The sequence below is a fragment of the Crocodylus siamensis genome, chromosome 2, assembly GCF_052110815.1.
Source record: "Crocodylus siamensis isolate JL-2025a chromosome 2, ASM5211081v1, whole genome shotgun sequence".
NCBI classification, from domain to species: Eukaryota; Metazoa; Chordata; order Crocodylia; family Crocodylidae; genus Crocodylus; species Crocodylus siamensis.
The window spans coordinates 56,244,051-56,250,158 of NC_143396.1; the positions used below are offsets into that span (position 1 = coordinate 56,244,051).

Here is a 6,108-nt window from a genome sequence, read left to right on the forward strand (position 1 = left end):
TCCAATTTATATTTTTGGAAAATAAATATAGGCTCAGAGTTTTTTGGGTGGATGAGTATAAAATAGTAAATTATTAACAGATTACTTCCTTAAGAAGAATTTTCCAACTCCAGTCTCAGGAAAGAAGTGGATTAGAGTATTTTAGCATAGAACCCCTCACAGGAAAGCATCTTTCCAAGTACCTTACATAACCCAAGGATGAATCCTAAAATTTCATTTACAGATTATTGCTTTTGGGGTTTTTTTTCAGTACATATAACATAAAGTGTTGTTCTTATAAACTGTCATGCTAAGTACAGACAGTAAAAAAGCCTCAGGCTGAATCAATTCAATCTTCACAGGTTAGTCTAAGCTGTGTAGATTGAAATGAAAAGTAAGTGAACAGACAGCCACTTTTGGTTCAGGAAATGCAGCAACATGCCTGCAGTGGCCCAAGCCAGAAGCCATGGGGTGCTAAAACATACCTCCCTTCTTGGCTAGAGCAGACAGCTTGGGCCAATGCTAGCCCACCAACGCTGCAAGAGGGAGGTGGGTTGCAGGGCAAGTGCAAAGAATCCTGGGATGTTGGGGGACTGTGAGTTAACTTTAATCTGGAGGGGATCTGAGACAGAAGTTCAGTAAACTGATTTAACCTAAATCATTTAAGTCTGATACTACATCCATCCAGGTCTACCTTAAACTGGTTCAGCCATTTTAGAGTGATTTACGCGAACTGAACTTCTGTTGTGTTACAGATTTGACCTGGTTTATTATCACTTATACCAGTTTATGTGTAATTTCTGTCCCTAGCCAGAGTTGTCTTGATACCAATAGTAACTGCAAGAACCTTACTAAGCAAATAGAAGGACCCCTAGGAAAAGGCTCCATTTTTACCTAGTATCCCACAGTATAGTTACATGTAAAAACTGATAGGATGATATAGCTCCTACTGAGGACTTGTAAGACCAGATTTGCTATTTTTATTTATGGCTGAATAATTCTGCTATACATTAAAACTGTAAAGGAAAAGCATGACATACACCTGTGTTCTGGATACTTTATTTATTTTTAATCAATTCTTATGGATGTTAAAGGAATCTAAGAGGTCAATCAACAAAACCTTTAGGTACTTGCTTAATCTTAGACACCTGCCTATGTCTTTTTGGCTCCAGGTACATAAGTACTTTGCTGAACATGGATGATTTAAGGTTGTTTAACTGTGTTGCTGAATTGGGCCTTCATATTTATATTACAATATAATTTCAGGACCTGTGAACTCCTGTACATGTGCTCAGCTTTATGGACGTGAGCAGACTCATTGAAATGAATTCACTGTCATAAAGGTATGTATCTGAATTCACAAACTGTCTTTGCCTTCATTACTGCAGCTTGTGGAGGAAGATGTCAGCTGTTTTCAGTTAAAATTTGATGGTAAGACTAACCACATAGAATACAGTATGTGCCAAAAGACACTGATCCAAACTGAACTCATTTTTTAAAAGGCAATTAAAATCCTGAGACTGGGAGATAGAGCAAGGAAGAATATGGCCCTAATTTACACCAATGGCTTAATGAAATTACAGATGCAAAATGGTGGGGGGAGGGGAGGAGTGGGGATGGGTTTACAGAAGTTTGCATACATGCAAACAATTTGTTGAAGCAGTTTTTGTTCAATAACTTTTTTCCATACACACCAATTCAATTTTAATATTCTTCATCAAAGACTTAAGTTTTCTCAGGAAAAAGAAGAAGAAACAAAACAAGACTAGCTAACACAATTTAGTGAACTAAGTTTGCTACTGTCCCTGGCAGCTAGACTAGTATTTTAAAACCAGTTAAGATTGAATACAGTAACACTGCAATTAAGTTGCAAGGCCTTCTTTCTTTGAGAATGCATCAGGTTACAGAGGGACTGAACCATAAATGTATGCTGCAGTGAAAATTCACTGCTGCTGCTATGGTTTTACTTCATAATTACAAAGGCTATGATACTATCCCACACTTAAAAGTTTTGTTTCTAAAAAAGTATAATGTTTGTTCACATGAGTATTTCCTTTCACATTTGCTTCTTCAAACAAGTGGGAGACAATTGAATAATAAAAAGTCAGAACAGAAGATGGTTTATACTTACCTCTCTGTTGTCCTGTGCCTTTGAGTCATATATGGGCTTGTGGGCTGTGACCAGCTTTCTGCAGGTAGAAATCAATGGACTTTAGCAGTTGAACATTCTGCCCGACAACAGAGCAGTAAGTCTCAATTTGATCTCTATAGGAAGAAAACCTTTATTGGTTGTGGCACACAAGGAAATAGGTGACATCACTAATGGTAGAAAAGAAAAGCCTCACTGCATAAACCTAAGTAATTTAAGGTTCAGCAAACCACGCCCTACCTGTCATTTATCCTAGAGGCAGGGTGGCTGCACATACCTGCATGCACAGACTGACTGCTTAAACAGTTGTTTGGAGCTTTTCCTTTTCGTTTGAATGTGCATTCAGCTGTATTTTGAGTTACATTTTCCTTTATTGTGTGACCATCTTGCCACTAAATCTGAATCAGAGCTGAATTAAAAAGCCTAGATATTGAATCAGTGGCAAATTATTTTGTCCTGAACTGATCTGACACTGGGAAAGCTCTTTGAGATCATTTGTGCCATTTTTTTTATTTCTTTACAGGGCAAAACATAAGACATGATAAGTTCTTAATTTGCAATACCTAGGTGGCAGGAACATCAGGTTCGGTAGGTTTGTTTTTTCCTGCTTTTTACTGAAACACCTCTGGGAGGATTGTGAGGACATTCATTGTGAAAGCTAAACCTTAACTGCCAGGACAAGAGAGCTGACTTTAAACAAAGACTTCCCTTGTGCATAATGTTAGCCAGTAATTGTAATTACACAGGTGTTAGTAAAAACAAAGACTTTTTAATGAGTTTGAGTAGAAATCATTTCTGCTCCTCAACTTTCACTTCTTCAGCCTTGCAATGTGACCACTTCACTAATTCTCCAGTCATTATACAGCTCTCAGACAGAGATTGTTCTAATAGAAAAAAAAAGCAGGAAATAAAGTATAAAAATACCTCACAGGCCTTTCAAGCCTTCTTTTACATAACAAAGGTACAGAAAAACCAAAACAACCCCTCCCCTCGCCCCATACCCTCTTGCCCCCCATTCCTCCCCCCCAACACAGCTATTCTGCAGGACTCTTAATTTCCAAGCCTCAGTTTATCTATGTATTAAATAGGATGGGTATCTTTTTACAGGTACATATTTTAATGCCTTTAAAACATTTCAGTATCTACAAATGAAAGGTATAGCATAGGAACTAAATATTTTTTTTAAATATTTTTTTTTATGTCTTCATGCCTCCATCGGCGATCTGGAATATGGCATAGAATGCATCCTCAGCAAGTTTGCAAATTACACCAAGCTGGGGGGAATAGTAGATACAATGGAGCGTAGAGCTAAGATTCAGAGTGATGTAGACAAATTGGAGGGCTGAGCCGAAAGAAATCTCATGAGATACAACAAGGAGAAGTGCAAAGTCCTGCACTTAGGACAGAACAATCACATGCAGACTGGGAACTGACTGGTTAAGCAGTATATCTGCAGAAAAGGACCTGGGGGATACAGTGGACAATAAGCTGAATATGAGCCAACAGTGTGTCCTTGCTACAAAGAAGGCTCACAGCATACTGGGCTGCATTAGCAGGAGTGTTGCCAGCAGATCAAGGGAAGTGATTATTCTCCTCTATTCAGCACTGGTGAGACCACATCTGGAGTACTGTGTTCAGTTTTGGTTCCCCACTAGAGAAAGGATGTGGAGAATTTGGAGAGAATCAGGAGGAGGGTAATGAAAATGGTTAGGGGGCTTGGGCATGTGACATTTAAGGAGAAGCCCACATTATTCAATTTCTTTATTAGCGACTTGGACGATGGGGTGAAGAGCAGCCTGTTTAAATTCGCAGACGACACCAAGATTTGGGGTGAGGTAGGCACAGTAGAAGGGAAGGACAGATTACAGGACCTGTACAGGTTACAGGGGTGGGTAAATGAAAATAGGATGGGATTCAATACTGACAAGTGCAGGGTGTTGCACTTGGGCAGTAGGAATCAGCAGCATACCTATAGGCTGGGGAACTCCCTTCTCAAAAGCACGGTGACAGAAAGAGATCTTGGAGTCATTATTGACTCCAAGATGAACATGGGCCAACAATGTGAGGACACAGTCAGTAGGGCTAACTGTACCTTGTCGTTTATCCACAGATACATCACAAGCAGGGCCAAGGAGGTGATCCTCCCCCTCTATGCAACACTGGTCAGGCTGCAAGTGGGGTACTGCATCCAGTTCTGGGCACTGCACTTCAGGAGGGATGTAGACAGCATTGAGAGGGTCCAAAGGAGGGCCACTTGCATGCTCCAGGGACAGCAGGGCAGACCCTATGAGGAGAGGCTACAGGACCTTAATCTGTTCAGCTTTCACAAGAGAAGGCTGAGGGGGGACCTGATGGCTGCCTATAAACTTACTGGGGGGGACCAGCAGGGTTTGGGAGAGACCTTGTTCCCCCAAGTGCCTCCCGGAGTAACAAGGTATAATGGCCATAGGTTGCTAGACAATAAGCTTAGACTAGACATTAGAAGGCACTACTTCACTGTCAGGGCGGCTAGGATCTGGAACCAACTTCCAAGGGAAGTGGTGATGGCTCCTACCCTGGGGGTCTTTAAGAGGAGGCTCGACATTTACTTGGCTGGGGTCATTTGAGCCCAGTTTCCTCTCCTGCCCATGGTAGAGGGTTGGACTAGAAGATCTACAGGGTCCCTTCTGACCCTACACCTACATCTATGAATCTCAACCTCCCAGCCACACTGGCCCTGGCCCTGGCCCTGGCCCTGGTTGCCTCAGCTGCCTCCTGGCCCTGGCACCTGCCCCAACTGCCTTCCAGCTACACTGGCCCAGGCCCCAGCTGCCTCCCCACACTGGCTTCCTTCCCACCATGGCTTCCGCCCACCCTGGCCCCGGCTGCCTCCCCACACTGGCCAGGGGTGCCCAGAGCTGGGGCCCACAGTGAAGTCAGCCTTGGCTGTACTGCCAGGTTGGAAGGGATGGAGACCCTGGGACCCCTGCGCCCACCCTGCTGCACCCTGTGTCATCCCTAGGAAGAGCCGGTGGCTCCTCCAGAGGCGCAGCACTGGGCAGCCAAGAAAGGGGACAGAACATGGACCCCTTATCTTTGCATGGGTGAGGGCAGGCCAAATCTGTGAGCTTGGCACAGCCCCATGTCTCTGTACCTCACCACTGCTGCTTTGAAAGCGGTGCTTGCCATTATGTGCATCCCACTGCTGGTTGGGCTGGGCAGCAAGGAGAAGGAGCTCCTGGGCTCTGATTGTCCCACAACCTGGCCGTGCTGCAGCCCCAGTAATGGTGAATGGGGGCTGGGCTGGGTCATGGGACACTCCCCACAGTGCAGGAGGGAGTGGGCCAGGGCCAGGGATAAATCACTTGCCCTTCCCCTACCCCACTCTCTCCTGCACTGTGTGGATCTCAATCTGCCCTCCCCGCAAGCCCATGGAAATAAACAAGACAAATTAAAAGACACTTACCTGCCGGCAGCTGGTCTGTCTGCGAGTGCTCAGGGTAGCTTAGTGTGCCTGCCCTTCCACCCTTCCTGTAGGATCCTGTAGCCGGGCTGCCCTGAGGCAATGCCTGGTGCTGCTCTGTGTTTGCGTGGGGGCTGAGCCCCATTAGCCCCCACTTCTGCTGCCTATGTGCAGGGGGCCTCTTAGCTGCAGGGCCCCCTATGGCCACAGGTTTTGCAGTATTGGATGGGATAGCTGAATAATCTATACAAGATTGATCAAGATTTCAATATGAACAGCTAACCCCCTGCCCATACTCTAGCTTTCAAAATTAACTGTTTCGGTGGGTTAAATGTTACTCCCCAAAATAAAATCATATGGACTCAGAGGAGAAAGTGTCAGGCCAATAAATAATTTAAATAACTAAAATTGCGTACAGGTATGCTGAACTAAAAATGACCAAGTATGAGCATTTATAAGAACAATGAAAGCAACTCTTTTGTTCTACTAGATTCCTTAGTGAAGGAAAACTAGTTAACTCCTTGAATCACTTCATGAA

General features: G+C 44.0%; 1 protein-coding gene across 1 annotated transcript in view; it reads right to left on the reverse strand.

Moving 5' to 3' along the window:
- The window catches only part of LNX1 (ligand of numb-protein X 1), a 116,956-nt gene extending 111,305 nt beyond the window's left edge, over window positions 1-5,651 (reverse strand). The window contains exons 1-2 of the mRNA XM_090035925.1: window positions 5,574-5,651; window positions 2,111-2,168 (exon numbers count right to left, since the gene is read on the reverse strand). The gene's annotated coding sequence lies outside the window, so the exon portion shown is untranslated. The remainder of the gene's footprint in view (window positions 1-2,110; window positions 2,169-5,573) is intronic.
- Window positions 5,652-6,108: the final 457 nt, after the last annotated feature.